Raw genomic sequence first — 19,261 nt, forward strand, 5'->3', positions numbered from 1 at the left:
TTGTAAAAACAATTGATTAGGAGGTGGACAAAATATTTAACTTTTGCTAAAATTTTGTTTAGCCATTTATATTATTGGCTGGGATGATGGTTGCTTAAGTTTTTTTTTAAATTATTTATTAACTTTTTTTTATGTATACATAACAGTTAACATAAATAAGGAAAGGTTTGCGGAAACACCATGTGCGAATAATTTCTCAACTAAGAGAATGGTTCTGAAAAGAACCAGAGGTATAAACTCGACGCTCCGGTCAGTATGCTCTGACCGTATGCTCTGACCGTCTTCATTCTCTTAGTTGAGAAATTATTCGTACATGGTGTTTCCGCAAACCTTTCTTTATTTAGTATCTCCACCATGCAAAGCCTCAAATCTTACTTAACAGTTAACATGTGAATCTACTGTATCTGCATTTGCTGTGCTGTTCTAGGCTTCGCTGCACGGTGCGGCAAGGCTTCGCTGCACGGTGCGGCAAGGCTTCGCTGCACGGTGCGGCAAGACCGCACTGCCAACCAACTTACAAAATTTATTGCATTTTTTTAAAATGCAGGACGATGTTTACAAAAATCTAGGGTGGGGCAGCACCACAATTTAAAAAAACCCTGTTATTTATGAATAAAATTATTTAGGTTCTGTATAATTTTCTAGGTGGGTAGGGTAATAGGAAGCATTGGTCCGTTCCTTTATTTCAAATTAGTTGTCAATACTGTAAACCAAATATATCGTAACAAAAACTCTGTTTAATATACAAACTTATTTCTAAGTGCAAACTGCAAAAAGCAAGTTTAATAAGCAATATACCAGAAGTGTTACAAAAATTAACAACTTTGTATACCCTGATAACTATGTTTAAAATAATCTTGCAAAACTATTCGTAACTATTCATATTCAAAAGCTAACAACTACAACCCTGTTTAAAACATATGCAAAATAATGGTGCAAAAAATGACATTTCATCAAACCTGGGAAGAAAGAAAGTTTTCCATAAACAACGCATAAAATGTAGTCAGTTACAAATAACTAGTAATGCTTTGATATTGTCCCACTCACACTTTCCCCTGTCACTGTAAATGTCTTCGCTTTAATTTTTTGTAATATATTTACATCAAGAGGCAAGAATGAAAACTAACTATGCTTAAGCTACTCTTCAATTTCAATGGAATAATAAACTCACCATTGGAGAAATTCAAATCTTTTTCAATTCAATTCCCTCAGTTTCTTCCAATAAAGGCTTTTGTTCCCCGCTTCCTTCACCTGCAGGCTCTGCAGGTGATGGGTTACCTTCCCCATCTGCAGGTGGTGGATCGATCTCTTCACCTGCAGGTGTTTGGTTGATCTCCCCATCTGCAGGAGGCGGGTAGCCCTCTGCACCTGCAGGTGGCGGATAGCCCTGCGCGCCTGCAGTTGGTTGATTGACCACAGCACCTGGCGGGTAGTTTTGTGCACCGTCAGGTGGTGGATAGCCCTGTGCACCTGCAGGTGGCGGGTAGCCCTGTGCACCGTCAGGTGGTGGATAGCCCTGTGCACCTGCAGGTGGCAGGTAGCCCTGTGCACCTGCAGCTGCAGGTGGTGGATAACCCTCTGCACCTGCAGGTGGATACCCAGTGGCGGGCGGGTAGCCTGGCTAATCAGGGGGCGGGTACGTCGGGTCTCCCACTGGCGGTGGGTGTGCAGGATCCCAGGTCGGGGGCATTGCAGGCAGGTTGTAGGTTGGGTACTGAGGGGCATACATGAGCTTACCAAAGGTGTAGTCATGGCCACTCTTGCTGGGAATCTCCTGGAGTCCATCTATAGCAACCTCATAACTTGGAGGCGGCAGAACTGGGATAAAGATATAAATGATCTTCTTGATTAGCACATTTTTCAGATGGAGTGAATTGAGGGTTAGTCACATGAAAACAGCAAACAATTATTGGCTTACAGAATGATAGATCAACCATAGCAGATCAATCCCTTATAAGGCAGTAGTGTTGTAGGACTCAAGTCCAGGACTTGGACTCAAATACATTTCAAGTCGTAATCATAGTTCAGTGACTTGGCTCGCACTCGTACTCGGCTTTGATCATCATGACTCGGACTTGACACTAAATATAATTCTGATGTCTATTTTCTAAAAATACCCTTTCAAGGGAGTATACAACATTTGCTTTTGCTGTAATTTTCAGAAATGGAAAGATTTGAGAGGTTAGTATTTTAAGGCAAATATTGCCACACTGACTTGTTTAAAGTTTTGTGCTCGAAGATGCTGGAAAATCCAAGAAAAACAATCACGTTCCTGTAGTCTGGTTCCCTGACCCCACTTAAGATGAAATAGAGCAATTTATAGACTTTGGGGAATTGTAAGGTAAAGGAACCAGACTAGCTGGCTTGTGCCCAAATGAGGACTAACTAAATATGGTAAATTGGGGGCAGTATTTGATACAAAAATTCCACTTTTCTTGAAAATGACAGCACACTAAGGTGCCATGATTTTACAGGATGCTTTAGACTGTCATTCACTAACAGCCCAGTAAGGGATTTCATAATAATTTGGTAGTTTTTTTTTTTGATGTTTGCAAATTTTGTAAATTCCCTTTAAGCAAAGCTAAAGAACATTAACTGACTCGACTACAACACTGTCTTATGATAGGTACTTATCTTGGCACCTCTTGGAGTGTATGGCAAATACCCCGTTATGTCGTAGGTTTTGAATGATGGTCCACTGAACACATCTTAGTAATGTTCTTAAGGCGAGTACTAAAGTGTTTTGGAGGGTCTGGTCGAACAAGGAGTTCAAATGATCTTACCATTGCTGGCTGGCTGATGCACCACCACGGTCGAAGGGTCCGGGTAGACGGGGCGATACACCGGAACGGTCCCTATGGTGATGGGCAAGAACACTTCAGCATCGAAGGGGGTGTTCTCTATGTCACCTTCAAACTGCAGGCAAGAATGTCAGAACATTCAGGAAGTTAACATCAGGGTTCCCATTAATCTAAAATGAAATTCCATGAGTTTTCCAGGACAACTTCCAGGCTTTTCATGACCAATTCCTATGCTTTTTTTGGGCATGTTAGGAGCCTATTTACAATACCTTGGCCAGTCATTGCACTGTAAAGCGAGGGATGTCACTCCCTTTCAGCCTTTCAGTCTGACACAAGACCACTGAGCACCACAAAAGCATCACAATGGTGTACTGAACATGTAACAACTATGGGACATACATGCATTAGTCCCAAAAAATGTTTCTGCTTCTGATTACCCCAACTACCCTATTTTGACTAATTTCTTTTGGGGGGAAATGAAAATGAGGAAAAAACACCCCCAAAACAATCAATTACTGCCTTTTACCCTCGACTAAACACAGACACCTACATATGATCAACACAAAAAAATGCCCCCCCCCCAAAAAAAAACGTCCCTACCTACCTACCCTAGTTTCAAATGCCAATTAATCGGAAGCAGACATTTTTTGTGGTTTATAAACAAACTCAAATTGCAAAACAAATGGAAGACTGCCATAGCCAAATATTGTGCATCATCACATTCAGGACTCAACAAATTTGTCCTGCAATATTATATTTCCTTGACGCCTTGCAAAAAAACAAAATTCCATGACTTTTATGACTTTCCATGTTCCAGGATTTGTCCATGTATGACCGTGGGAAATCTGTATCACATGCCCTTTCACACAATCCAAAAATATCTGTGTTAGAGCCCCAAGATTTTGAGAACACCTAGCAAGAATCCAAAATGGCTTCTACCATTCTTTTTTCTACAAAAAAAAAAGAGAGAATATATTTACGTGGACTGCATAACCAATCTTGATGATGTTGCATCCCTGAGGGCCAGTGGGAGGGATGGGGGGTATGATGTGAGGTTTCCAATCCATCCTAGCTGTTTCACCTTCCTCACATCCAGGAGCTTTCTCCTTCATCACGTTATACTCACGACTTGTTGAGTGACGCCCAGAAGAGTAGAACTTCACGTACTGAGGGGGGAAAAAAAGAAAAGAAAAAAAAAACCTGATTATTTTATGGACAAAAGTGGCCCATTACAAGGCTGGTAGCCACTCAACCTAAATGACAACTAAACAAATGTAGAACGACAGAAACAAAAGAAGTGGAGAGCATTGCAGATTCACTCATTTAACAAAGAACTTGACTGAACCAGCACAACTTTACGTAAGGGCTGCCTCTTCCCAGACATCATCCGCCTGTAGTATAGACCATTATCACGTTGCAGCCATTTGATTTTTTCCCCATTCAAATCAATGTAACCAAAGCGAGGCTGGAGGGAAAAATAGTCTGGTTCCTTTTTGCACAAAAAACATAATCATTCAGTACTGTTATTGGATACAGGGAACATGACTAAAATGGTGGAAGCATGATACAGGTCTATTCACTGCCCGAGCAAGTTGATGAGTCACCGACCCTAAATGTCTTCAAGACGAGAGTGAGTGGTGTCACCTTCAGCTGATCAAGCTGTCCCAAATAGCTGATTTGTTCACTTGCACGTTTGCCTTTTTATGCCTTGAGTTATGTCTGCACTTGCTGGTTGGCACTTCACCCAATCTGCGAGTGGACTCCAGAGAAGGTTTTTGCACGGCCTCCCCCGGCCAGTTTACTTTCTTTTTTTGTTTTTTTCCTTAGTTGATTAATTTTTGTGCATGCAATTTTTTTGTATATTTAAATATTTAGTTTTCTATTTTTATTTAAAGAATGATTGTATTTTTATTGGAATGTATTTGTGTTTATTTTGATCCCATTCCTGTATTGGCAGTTATTCTGCTGTTGGATGTTGCGAATAAATTAATCAATAAAATGATGATGATGATGTTGGCAGCCTCCCAAACTGTTCAGGGCACGTCTCAATTTTACTGCTTGACTCACTAATATTGATTATTTCATTGCGGGGAAGATTGCGGGAAAGATTGCGGGGAAGTTGTTCAGAATCCTGCAACTTATACCCAACACAATGTCCGGAACTTGTCCGGATCTTGTCCCAGATATGAATCGAGACGTGCACTAATGTCTTTGTTCAGAAGGTGCTAATCAGAAGCCTATCTATATGGGATTCATGCATAGAGCTATATTAAATTACTAAGTGCACAAACCTATGGAGACCTAGAAATTTTGTACGGCTTTTGTACGGCTATTTGCATATCTGCGTTTGTATTCCATACTGGTGCGTTATCGAAGCCAATACGCCCAAAACCGAAACGCACGATCAGCAAATGAGCGTGTCATTTTGCTCTATGCAAACAGCGCAACGCGTGCGCGTATTCGCTGCAGATGCTTTTTGCCGTCAGGTTTTTTTGAACCGTCAATGACACGCTTAAGTTGTTTGCGTATGTTCTACTTGTGCGTTGCATGTAGAGTACACTGTCAAAATTCAACCCATCTAATTTCATTATGTTCTACAAACACGCACATGAATTCAAAATGTCTGCACCCAGGACGGCTTCAAAGCGTCTCCGCGTGCAGAATGACGAGTTAGCGCTCTAGTAATTTAATATGGAAAGATTTCCATATACGAAGTTCACTCAACACCCTGTGTACAAACCCTATGAGATTGGACTGAAAAATTTGAAAAAATTGACTGAACGTGTTTTCTAAGAAAATGCTTGTATTTTCTCACTGCTCAAATTGACTTTGATGACATGAAATTGCTATCTGGGGGGCTTGTTAGTCAATACAGAGGAAAATTTGTGAACTTCGTATGTATGGAAATCTTTCCTTTAATTAATATAGCTCTATGGGTCCATGGCATCTGACCAGACTGCACTGATGGGGTCAATAGGCCTATCCATTATGCCCTACCAACTATATGCATGTGGGGTTACAACATGAGCGCCTCTTCAATGTACCATACTTCATGCTTCAGACAAAGTGTGCCATTATGTGCATGCACGACATTTTGGATCGCATGACATACATCACATTTGGATTCCCAAATTGTCATGCCAGGACCCTGTACATCGTTCTACAGTCAAGGTTTTTTAGTTGCCTCACGACTCTGAAGAAAGAGGGACAAAAACATTTTCAAAATGACGGGTGGAGGTGATTCAGTGACTGTTTCATGAACAAGCACAATCATACACAAACAGCTGTCGTCAATGCTGTTATCCTTGTTCAAGACGTTGCGCAGCTACACCGAGTTTCATGAAATCGATTGTAAGTTTATTGCACAGCTGTGCAATAACTGGGGTGTGAGTGACCACTGAAAAAATAGTTGAAAACACCTAAAAAAAGGTGTAAAAAAGCTGAAATCCCCCCCCCCAAAAAAGAGGCCGAAATTAGCTTTAAAGCTGAAATTTCAAACCCCTGAATAAATTTGTTACACAAGTCCCACGCATGGTGTAAGTTACGCGCTGTTGTTCGTGAAATCGACTGCTGGACTCACCTGTTTGAGTCGCACATTGAGACAGAGGATCTTGTGGGTGCTGTAGTTTTCCACTGTGCCAGAGACAAACATGGTCTCCCCGGGAACATAGCCGGCCTTGTCGATGGAGGCATTGGTGATGATGGGTACAGTGCAGCAGCAATAACAGCAGACAGTCTTGGTGTCCGATTCACTTACAGGATACTATGGAAAATGGTGGAGGAAAAAATCACCAAACAACAGCTTTTGAGTGGAAAAAAATGTTTGGGTTGAACTGTTTCCAGTAGCGGCGCTAAGGGGGAGGGGAGGGGGGCATGGGGGGGGGAGGGCATTGGGGGGGGGGGGCAAGCTTGCAACAAGCTTGCAGGGTACCAAAAATGCAAAATAGGGTAAGCTTGCGGCAAGCTTGCAACAAGCTTGCAACAAGCTTGCAGCAAAAGCTTGCAGCAAGCTTGCAGCAAGCTTGCAGGGGGAGAGGCATTCCCCCTCCCCCATACCAAAAATGCAAAATAGGATAAGCTTGCGGCAAGCTTGCAACAAGCTTGCTTGCAACAAGCTTGCTTGCAACAACTTTCGGTGACTGCAAGCTTGCAAGATACCGATGATTGCACAATGCCTGCCACAAGCTTGCAGCAAGCTTTCCTGCTAGCTTGTGGCAAGCTTAACCTTGCCGTGCTTAGCTCACCCCGGTTTTCAGCTTGCAGGGATTGCGACAAGCTTGCAGGCAAGCTCAGGCAGGCTTTTAGCTTGCTGCAAAGCTGGCAGGTAATCAGGCAGGCTACAAAATTCTAAAATGAGATTTACTGTTCCATATTTACCAGGTACATGCATGAAATGTCAGGGCATGAAGGTATTTCCACATTTAGTTAAAACTCAAATTAATTAGATAAAAAAAAAAAAACTTTCAGTCGGAATCAATAAGGTACATGCATGTATACCTCAAGGAACTTGATGTATTTAAGACTATTTTTGAAGGGGAAAAAATCAAAATGTTTTATACTGTCCGAGATAATCTTTTTTTAATTATAATTAAATTTTAATCAATTTTTTCCAGAAGATGTCTTGTCAGAAGATTCCAGGCAAATTGTGGTTGACTTTCTATTTATAATGTTGATGCATGCCATTAATCGATACTATTTTTCAGAGCTAGTAATTTGGCAGGAATCTTGTATGCACTGTTGACTTTGTACAAGTATGGGGACAAATTGTAATTGATCATTTTTTGTTAACAACAAATTTCTACCAACAAAAATTGAAATCAAAGAATGTTGAATCAGCCAGTGATCCTTAATTGGGAAACAACTTGTCCATAAACAAAAAGTTACTCTATGATTGCTGTTTTGTTTTTTTGGTAATATCACAATCAGGCATCAACATCTTTCCACTATGCATCCAAAAATTGTAAAATCCAAACCCATCCTAAACTAATAAGGCTAATTATAAAGCCATAGGCCTGTGCCTTTTAATTTGTAAACCAATCGAAAAAAAAAAATTCAAATCGATTGCACAGGGTAATTTCTGTTTTTGAAATTAAAGTAGAAAAATCAGCACAGGTTGGGGTTGTATTCTGTCACATCACTTACTGCCTTGACTTTTTACTTGGCGTGTTTAAGAAAAGATTACTGATTGAGAGAACTCGATCAGTAATCTGTAGGCCCTACTAATCATATAATGCAATTTGCACTTTGCCAGACCTGCAATTGATAAAATATGTCATTGTCAGGAAATACATGCGACTGTTTTACAATTAAGTTTACTATTACCACTGAGACAAATTATATATACCAGCAAATTTGTACAGTCATGTTCATGGTTGTACCACATTGTGTACATGTACAGTACATGTACACCTACATATGACCTAGGTTTGTCTACATCATGTGCATGTACTACATATAATGCACATCCATCATAATAATAATAATAATAAAAATAACAGCGTTGCTGTTGAAACCCCTCAGCCAGAGTCAAGTTATCATCCGGAAACCATTAACCTTTAACTCACGTGGTGACCTTGACCTTTGGCCTTTGACCCCAGAACCAGTCCCAACATGCCTGTACCAATGGGAAACCCCCTACCGAAGTTAGACACCAACATTTCATTTCTAACTCAAGTTATCATTCGGAACCATTTACATTGAACTCACCACGGTGACCTTGACCTTTGACCTTTTGACCCCAAAACCAATCCCAACTTGCCTGTACCCAAGGGCAAACCCCTACCTCAGTCAGACACCAAAATCTCATTTCTAACTCAAGTTATCATCCGGAAACCATTTACCTTTAACTCACCATGCTGACCTTGACCTTTGACCTTTTGACCCCCAAACCAATCCCAACTTGCCTTCTCCCAAGGGGAACCCTCTTCCAAAGTTAGACACCAAAATTGCATTTCTAACTCAAGTTATCATCCGGAAACCATTTACCTTTAACTCACAATGGTGACCTTGACCTTTGACCTTTTGACCCAAAAACCAATCCCAACTTGCCTACTCCCAAGGGCAACCCTCTACCAAAGTTAGACACCAAAATCTCATTTCTAACTCAAGTTATCATCCGGAAACCATTTACATTTAACTCACCACGGTGACCTTGACCTTTGCCCTTTTGACCCCAAACCCAATCCCAACTTGCCTACTCCCAAGGGCAACCCCCTACCAAAGTTAGACACCAAAATCTCATTTCTAACTCAAGTTATCATCCGGAAACCATTTACATTTAACTCACCACGGTGACCTTGACCTTTGACCTTTTGACCTCAAAACCAATCCCAACTTGCCTACTCCCAAGGGCAACCCCCTACCAAAGTTAGACACCAAAATCTCATTTCTAACTCAAGTTATCATCCGGAAACCATTTACATTTAACTCACCACGGTGACCTTGACCTTTGACCTTTTGACCTCAAAACCAATCCCAACTTGCCTACTCCCAAGGGCAACCCCCTACCAAAGTTAGACACCAAAATCTCATTTCTAACTCAAGTTATCATCCGGAAACCATTTACATTTAACTCACCACGGTGACCTTGACCTTTGACTTTTTGACCCCAAAACCAATCCCAACTTGCCTACTCCCAAGGGCAACCCCCTACCAAAGTTAGACACCAAAATCTCATTTCTAACTCAAGTTATCATCCGGAAACCATTTACATTTAACTCACCACGGTGACCTTGACCTTTGACCTTTTGACCCCAAAACCAATCCCAACTTGCCTACTCCCAAGGGCAACCCCCTACCAAAGTTAGACACCAAAATCTCATTTCTAACTCAAGTTATCATCCGGAAACCATTTACATTTAACTCACCACGGTGACCTTGACCTTTGACCTTTTGACCTCAAAACCAATCCCAACTTGCCTACTCCCAAGGGCAACCCCCTACCGAAGTTACAACCCCAAACAACATTTCTAACTCAAGTTATCATCCGGAAACTAAGCTGCCCGGACGGACGGACGGACGGACGGACGGACAGACATACATACATCCGGACGGACGGACGCCCTAGGCGATGACAATACCCCTCGAGCCTCTCGGCTGAGGGGTAAAAAGCATTTGTGTCCGTATTTTTCCCCATTTCTTCAACATGTAGGTTGAATTTGCATATTATATACAGCAATACATGTACTTTCTTAATTAACACAATGTAATACAATGCAAAATATGCAGTCTGCAAAACTATTTATCAATCGAAGTTAACCGAAATATATGAAATGAGAGCCTGACTTAGCATTGCACCATCGACGCGTCTCACATATAGGACTTCCTCCATATTCAGAGACAAGTAATGATGCATGCTAAATGTCCTGAAAAGTTGTATTTCCTGAATTTTGGGGTTTTGTCACTTGACACCCCCATTGCCGGAAGCTACTGGCCTGCCAGTTAATAACCAGGGGAAATCAAAAGGTTAAAGGTGCCAATACCCATGACCTCGAGAAAATCCTGCAGATGATTTCCTGCAAAATTTCCTCTGAAAATTCAAGGATACTACCAGTCGTCTAAAGGTATAAAATTTGATTTTCCTGATTATTAACCAGGTAAGGCCAAAAAAAAATAGTTCTGCTTCCGGTTACCCGACCGACCCTATTTTTAGGCTGCGAGTGCGACCCTAAAAATTTTATCGGCAATTCCAAAAAAAACAAAAAAAAAACAAATAAAATCTGTCTTTTCTGTCTTCACAAAATACCTCTCAACAACCCTTTTATTTGTTTTCATACTTACATTCGCTTTTTTTCAAAAGAAACCTCCGTTATTACAAATTCGCTTCACGATATAACTACTTCGCAATTCGATGTCACGCGCGGTGACTATAATCACGTGGCGATGACTGGTTCCCGCCGCGCCGCGCAGGGGCCAATTTAGAAGACATAATGAAAATGCGGTAACCAGTCCATAGCTAGCTATGTGACCGATAGCGCGCTAGTATCAGTACAGTGCAGGCCACTGTCAACTGGTCGGATTCGACATCGTAAAAATGCCAAGAAAACACCGATGGAGAAAGAACATTTTTGCAAGTTAATTTACAGAATTGATCTAGCTTGTCTGTGTATGTATTTTCTGTGTTCAGGAGTTCATTTTGAGATCGCACTACTCGTATTTGGAGTGATACATGCCGCGTGTTTCCCGAAATTGTTGACCGTAAGAAAACAGGTCTGTCGGCCCATGGTGGGCCGCTCGCCACACACGCACGCATCACACACCTCGGAGTTTTGGCCAGCTCCCCGCGTCTTGACTAGCGTTGTGCATATGGTGCGAACGGCCTGAATTTTCCATTATTTTTTGAAATTATCGAACGTAAATATATTGACAATAATTAAAGGTAGGTTTTACTCACTTTTTGTTGCCATTTCGTGTATAGCTTTCGCAGTGCAATAGAAATAGTTCAGGCTAAAACTTCACATATAATATTGAATACCCCATTCAATCTGCATAAAAAAAATTGGCAAAAAAAAAAAAATTCCGACCGACCGACCCTATTTTTGAAAGGCATGTACATGTAATCGGAAGCAGAACTTTTTTTTTTTGGCCTAAGTAGTTTCCACGGCGAATATCAAGTGACAACAATCAAATTCAGGGAAAACACCTTTCAGCAAATTTAGCACAGAATTCGCTGTGTGGCTCTAAATACGGAGGAAGTCCAGTACATATTTGAGACACAATTTTGGGCTAGACTTACAGATTTGTGTAAGTACACTCAACCGCCAAAATGTTACATAGTGCACACAACATTTTTTTAGGCACCCCTTCTTTGTTTTTGTTTTTCTGAGCAAGATCACACAGCTTGAAGGAATTGGGGCTGGCCCTGTGCACTCCTGGGTGGGCCAGCAGCAGGATTTGAACCTGTTGCCCTATGAGCAGTCACAACCCCTAACCACTAGGCTACACTCTCCCATGGGTGAGTGAGTGCCAAATAGTGTGAAATAGATGAACAACAGAATAGTTTTGTTTACCTTGGCCATAGGTATCCGCCCGAGGTCAATCGGCTGACCTGTGACAGTGAACAGCCTCTGTGTTTCATGGTCAAACTTCCACGGCCGGTCGATCTTGCACATCACTTTATAGCGGATCCAACCGACGCTGGACTCAAACGGGAACGGCAGCGGAACATCAGGAATCTTAAAGGAAAACGGGAAGCGATGCTCCCCTTCTTCCAAGACACGCTTTCCACTGTCATCTAACAGAAGCAGTCACAAATGTACTATTAGCTTTTATTGTAATGCAATTAAAACAAAAGAACTACTGTTATTTGTTAACCTAGTACCCATCATCCAAATGGGGACTAGCCTTGGTCAAGGCGTTCGTCATTATTCGTCTGTACGCAATAAACGATCAGCGGCATCTCCTCGCTATACAGTGCATTAAAAATACAGTGCGAACAGCAACCTCATGCGGCCACTATATACAAATCATTTGGATCCAGACGAACGCCTTGGTGCAATCGTCCACAAAAGCTTATTGTTTTCTTTATTTTGCTCTAGATTTCCAGCACATGACCTCGTATGCAAATACAGAAAAGTGTAGGCGGGGATAATATGTGGAGTGTCCAATCACACCTTGGTAAATCTTGACGTCATCAAATCACTTGCAGCCTATTCGCCCTTTGCGGACGTGTCAGAAACCCCCGTTTTTGTGCATTGGCGCTGTGTGTACAGTGAGACATTGACACACAACGTGAGTGTATGTATAATGTACAGTTCATGTCCTAGTACTAGTCGCCTGTACCGCACGCTAACTATATGCAAGTTTCCACGCAACAATCGACCAATAAGAAAACGACTTTTAAGGTCAGCTAAGGCTAAATGAGCACCACCCCAAAACCTCACATGGACGGACGTTCTAGCCAGACGGACTTGTGGGGTGATAGCATTGTGTTCCCATTATCCCTTTTTCTAAAGATTCCCTTCTGGGGTGATGTTTTTCCATTGTGTAAAAAGTGGGGTGATGTGTTCTGAAAGGAACATCACCCCACAAGGGTGGTCTGGTCAGAACGACTGGACCAAGGCGTTCGTTCGTCTGGATCCAAATGATTTGCATAAAAATAGTGACCGCATGAGGTTGCTGTTGGCGCTGTATTTTTTAATGCACTGCATGCATAGCGAGGTTATATGCCGTCGATCGTTTCTGCGTACGGACGAATAATGATGAACGCCTTGACCAAGGCTAAATGGGGTGCTCTTCAAAACTGACCATTATTATGCACAATGAAAATACCGATTTTCACGGCGCATTATAATGGTTTTTGAGCTGTTTTTTTTCCTTTTTTGGGTTGATGTCAGAACTCTAACCATTTATGGAAAAAACTTACTGAACAAAATGTCTTTCCAAAAATCAGCCAGGGAGGGGCATGCCACTGCCGAAGAAGAAGACCCCTATTTTTCCCAAATTTCCCAATTGCATCCAAAATGCTCAGAATTGGAAGTTCCTGGAACTTCCAAGCCCGGGCCAGTGGTTCATTGGCATACATTTCTTCAGTTCCCCAATTTTATGGCTCTCAGAACTCTCTAATATAGAATATTTTGAGGGTATAACTTTTATTCATGAGCTCGGTGGATGGGTTTAGGCCTATTCACAGGTGTGCCCTCTTCATGCTCAAACATGTTGGCCCGCGTCATGGCATGAATAAAACTCCTCCAATAGACCTTTATCATGCTGCCACCATTTCAGTCATGCTCCCTGTATCCAATAACAGTACTGAATTATGTTTTTTATGCAAAAAGGAACCAGACTGTTTTTCCTTCCAGCCTCGCTTCGATTACATTTTGAATGGAAATAATCAAGATGGCTGCAACATGATAATGGTCTATATGAGAGTCCAAAGAAATTACAGTCGACAGTCACTAGCACCCCTTGGGTAGGGCAATGGGGATGAGTGAAGGCCTTACCTTTCCCCCAGCAGGTGATTTTGTCCTTGAAGTATGTCTCGTTGCCCTCGTAAGTCTTTTTGTCGTCCCCTGACCCTTCACTCCAGTGAGTGTGAGCTTTGCCCTTAAATTTGATTTTGATTGCTATGGGGAGGAGGGACAAGGGAAAAAGACAAAAACAATGTTAGTTTTCTCTCGATTGTAGTTTTGTACTGTCTGTTCCAATTATTACAGGACTGTCTTAGTGTATTAGTAACTAAGTACAAACTATCCTTTTTTGATTTTCATCGCGTGGAAATGGAAATGAAAACAGTGCCATCTATGGAATGAACAAATCAAGAGTAGCTCACCCAGATCGACTCAGTTTGATTAGCTCAGACATCCTTCTCGAGGCTCAACCGGGTCAGCCACCACAGATACGTCACATGCATGCATTGGTCATCCAAGAAGCGAACCAAATATGGCGGCCGAACAGTGGAAATCTTGTGTGGACCCAAAAATCAACTTTATTTGAAGCCCAAAGATAATGTTTTTTTTAAATTTTTTAAATTTGTTGCGATTTTAGAGGCTATAATTCATGCCCAACTTTTTTTTGGAGTTTTGCAATTGCCTGAAAAGCAGTAAAAATGGTAAATCTCAAACTAACCAAGTCAAAAACGAGCATTTTTATCAGTGGCTACTGGCTACGGCCGCGGCTACAGACATCACGTGAAGATCGTGATAGCCCATTAGCCCAGCTGTCGTGGCTAACCCATCTGGCTTTACCCATGTCAATCCGGCCGAGCTACTCGAACACACCTACAAACAATGTATAAAGCTATGGGTTGTGACACCACAACTTGGCCCAAATTTGCTATCAAAAGAGGACAGCATGAACCTGCCGAGTGCTGAGATTGCACTACCTCCATGGTTGCATCATAGTTATTAGCATGAATTGACTTTCCTCAAATACGTTAAATACCTAAGATGCCTTGGTTCTTGGTTCTTGGTTGGTTTTTCTCCTAAATACTCCACGTGGGAGTTTATACAGGTCAGAAACACCGGGGCAAACCCCTTCTCTTAGCGATAAGTGTTTACTGGGTTCTTTTACGTGCATTTATGCAACACACGGGACCTACGGCTTAACGTCTCATTCGAAGGACGAAGCAATAATGGTTAAGTGCCTTGCTTAAGAGCACAAGTGTCCGCTGGCGGGCTCGAACCCACGTCACTGTTGCCTCTGAAACACCAGAACATGAGTCCGGTGCTCTTAACTGCTAGGCCATGACACTCTATTCCTTGATAGTAGAAATTCTTGAACGTAAAACTATTCAGAAAACATTACATTACATTACAACTGGATCTCAGATGAAATCCTTATATTGCCTGGATTTCAGATGGCATATAATCCTCCTGACATATTCATCTACTTACTGTGCACTGTCACACTACGATAAAACGGCAGTAGCGTAGTTTATGATAATATTGGACTCGCCAAATAGCTGGTGGTGTTAGTTGCAAAGCAATAGGAACGCTCTGGAGAGAGGGTGGGGTTTTTACATATTCGGGACATTGGTGTGAAATGCGGATGACATGCAGAAATGCGGTAAATCATGCACAAATGCAGGGTTGATCACATATGTCTAAGGCACGTGGGTGCCTTCTAATTCACATCCACATAGGGCATCAACTGGAATAAGGTGTTTGACGGTAATATGCGCCATCTTGCCTGCGGGGCAATTTTTTAGCGGTGCTTCAATGGAAAACTTTGGCGCTTCCAAGTCATCATACGGTTATTCCAAAATGCACCTGCGTCTAGCAACACGTGTTTTTTTTGCCCCGTGAGCAAGATGGTGCATATTACCGTGAAACACCTTATTTAGTGGATGTTGTACTTTCAAGGCCCTATACTAAAGAAATAGAAAGAATGTTGCAACCTGACACTGCCTTTTTCTTCATATCATCTTAATGAAGGCATCCATGATGAAGGTCAGTCATTGCAAAAATGACGACAAGACATGAATCTGGGACTGAGAAACATTTCCAATTTTGTTAAAAAATACTTTAAAAAAAATTCTTGACTCTCCCATGGAGGAACTTCCTCCATGACTCTCCATAGACTTTGTACACAACCGCTGAAGTGGTGTTAGGTCAGGTTGTAATATTCTTTCCAAGGAATAAATGGTCATGATCTGGAGTTATTGGAAAGGAAGGTTGCTTGCGGTTGCAGAAGGCATTTAACGATGATAAAATTCATTCAAGCACCTGTCAAGAGAAGTCCGAGTAACTAGGACTCTAGGAATTGCCTTTTTTAACATTTGGACCTCGCCCGACCATGTCTCCAAATGTTAAAAAAGGCGATTCGTAGAGTCCAAGTTACTCGGACTATAAATTCAAGAGTTAGAACTTAAGAAGGGTGAAGGTCACTTCTAGAATTATAAGGCACCATAAGGCTATAACGGAAAGGTGCCTTCTGATTCTAGAAGTAGGTGAAGGGGTCCTCAACTATCAGACACTATGACCATATGGAGGTAGGAAACATCGCCAATGGAACACTACACTATTCATCCATTCATAGGGCCGCGCCATGCGCCAAGGGCGTGTCAATTTAAATTTTGTTTACGTTTTTACGCACATTTGACATCATCCTTCGGTGCTGCCAAAACTATCTTGATGTAACCGCTGATGACGTCGCCAGAGCTGAACACATCCAAGTCGTCTCCGTCGAAAACTATCACAAATGTTTTTAATTTCCCCATGATACTTAGATTATTTTAGTTTACGCTGGGCGCACACATATGCATCAATGTCATGCACATCTACACATGCAGACCTCGATTTCAAGTTGTAGTTGCAGGGTCCGACCAGCACAGCCGACCAGCCGGGTACGTACGCTTCGCTCATGCCGCAGCCTAGCATAGCAGTACACAATCATGTAGTGTGTCAAGCGCATAGCTGCACGCACGTGCAGTACATGCTGTACATGCAGCTTCTCAGTTTTGTCAACATCATAATAATATCCGGGGCATGCAGTACACACGTGACGTGACCTCCTCAACAGCTGAGAGTTCGCAAGTTTAGTTTACGCTGGGCACACATCTCATGCACATATATCTGCACATGCAGACCTCGATTTCAAGTTGTAGAACTTTGTAGGGTCCGACCAGCGCATCCGGGTACGTACGTACGCTTCGCTCATGCCGCAGCCTAGCGCAGCCTAGCCTAGCAGTACAACATAGTGTAGTGTGTCAAGCGCATATCTGCACATGCAGTACATGCAGAACGTGCAGCGCTCCTTTTAAATTTGTCAACATCATAATAATAGCCCTTTTTATATAACCGACATACAGATCCTTGCCATTTGATTGGTGGAACTCACATCACGTGGCATTCGTTATTGCTCCCATTCATGCCACGGCTCAAAAAGTACTTATCCGCCCATGGGGAATGGGAAATACTATAGACCGCTTGCAGACGCGTTCGATAATCGACGCACGAAGGCGCGCGACGCCATGTTGTGGGACAGGCGTTATCAATTCACGCACATTTTGTCCCATAACATGGCGTCGCTCACCTTAGCGCGTCAATTATCGAACGCGTCTGCAAGCGGTCTATTCAACAGTTAGGATCATGACGCGGTATTTGTGTGCAAATGCATGCTGGTGTGCGCGTTCAGCGTTGCGCGTATCGTTCCAAAGAGCTAGCGCTACAGCGTTGGGTTCAAACATTTTCGTGAAGGGGTGCTTTGGAAGAGAGAAATACATTTTCCACCAGTTTTGTATTGAAAAAAGAAGTTCAAATATATCAAATGACTATTAGGATCTATATGTCAGTTATATAAAACGAATATTGAGTGGCTTTAAATTGTGAAATGGGAGGAATATTATCGCTCGGTAAAATCTGTACTTTTCCATTTCACTCGGCTTCGCCTCGTGAAATGGAAAAGTACAGATTTTACCGAGCGATAATATTCCTCCCATTCCACGCTGAGCCACTCGATATTTGTATACTACGCTTGGTTGGCAAACTGCATTTTTGCCAACCACGGGTTGCAAAACTATGGAAGGCCCAACACTGCAAAAATAAAGAAGAGTTATTACATATAACCAAAATATTATTTGATTGTTGGAAATACAACATTGTCAACAAAGCTACAACATAATTCCCAGATGTGCGAAGACGCAGGCAAGCGTTTCTTTGAATTGAACAATGGCTGATTTATGTCAAGTCACAGACTGAAGTGTAAGGGACTAGTACTAGTACACACACGATAGTGTTCTTTGCCATCCCGTCACTGTGACCCGGGTGTATATAATCATTGAAGCGGAGAAAAAAAAGTAAGTGACTGTCTTAAAATTGTAAACGATTTCCCTTATAAAACCAAGTTTATTTCCTTTGAAAAGTCACACGAGTTCCAGTGTGCAAGAGTATACATTTAAGGAAGTAATAATTTTAGAATTACAACTGGAACTTGGTGTAAGGGGCAACATCTCAAATAAAAGGTACATTTTTTTTTGTTCTACCAGACCATGGAGGTCTATTCCTATCTCCACGACTAGGACATACGGACAAAAATTAAAACGGAAACCGATGTACAGTTTCAAGGAGATCACGGGTGGATAGAAAACACTTTCCCTCATAATTACATCTCTAATTCAAAACAGTGAACGAGACCACTTTTCCAAAGAGTGAAGCTAGGTGTTTCCGGGGATGGCTTAGGCGTTGCATTCAACGCATAAAATGAACAGGAATTATAGATTTTCAATATTATTTTGAAAGTTGTATTGGATTTTTTTGGAAATTGTTTTAATGTTGTAGCCCGACTGCATCTGGCCGTACAGTACTATCGAAAGCTCTGCAGTCGGGCTAGTATTAACATTGATTAGTTGGTTGGAAAGGGAAGGGGTGGGGCGTGGTAGCCACCCCCTTTATCAGTCCTTGCAAGGTTACAACAATGTGTTATTTTAATAACCTTAATTTTGTGCGAACCTTAATTTGGTGTGATATTGCTATCAGTCTCAAATATGTAATTTAAGCAATCACTCAAATAAATGAATAAAAACACTCCGATAAATAATATGCGTGTGTGCTGAAAATATATATAGTTTAAGGTGGCCTGGACTGAGTCTGGCCCGGCTTGTTAAAATCCACCTGTTAAAAAGAATACAAGTTCCGTGAACTCTGGTTTTTGTTCAGAAGTTTTCCCGAAAAGTCACTAGCTCAGTGTACGTGTGGAGACTTCATGCCAACTTTGTATGGGGTTTTACAGGGAACAGTTTATTGACATCGTCAATTCATTGTTATACTGCCAAAAATCACCGTCAAAACTCGGCTGGAATGTGACCCTAATCACCCCGTATAGTTGTGGTACACGTATGAATGCGTCCAGTGAGCGTCATAACTCCCAATGCATGTATAAGCCTGAAAAACAAATCGACCGCCTGTTGGATTCATTTCTGTTAATTGGGTTTAGCCCTTCATTTACATAACTTTTATGGGTGCGCTCCTAGCTAGTACTAGCTGCCAGAGAGCTTGTTAAAAAGGGGGAGATCACAAATTGTC

At 41.9% G+C, this 19,261-nt stretch overlaps 1 pseudogene; it reads right to left on the reverse strand.

Annotated features, from left to right (window-relative positions):
• Positions 1-273: 273 nt before the first annotated feature.
• On the reverse strand, positions 274-16,600 carry LOC119740272 (annotated as a pseudogene).
• Positions 16,601-19,261: the final 2,661 nt, after the last annotated feature.

The sequence above is a fragment of the Patiria miniata genome, unplaced genomic scaffold (assembly GCF_015706575.1).
Source record: "Patiria miniata isolate m_02_andy unplaced genomic scaffold, ASM1570657v1 HiC_scaffold_5, whole genome shotgun sequence".
NCBI classification, from domain to species: Eukaryota; Metazoa; Echinodermata; class Asteroidea; order Valvatida; family Asterinidae; genus Patiria; species Patiria miniata.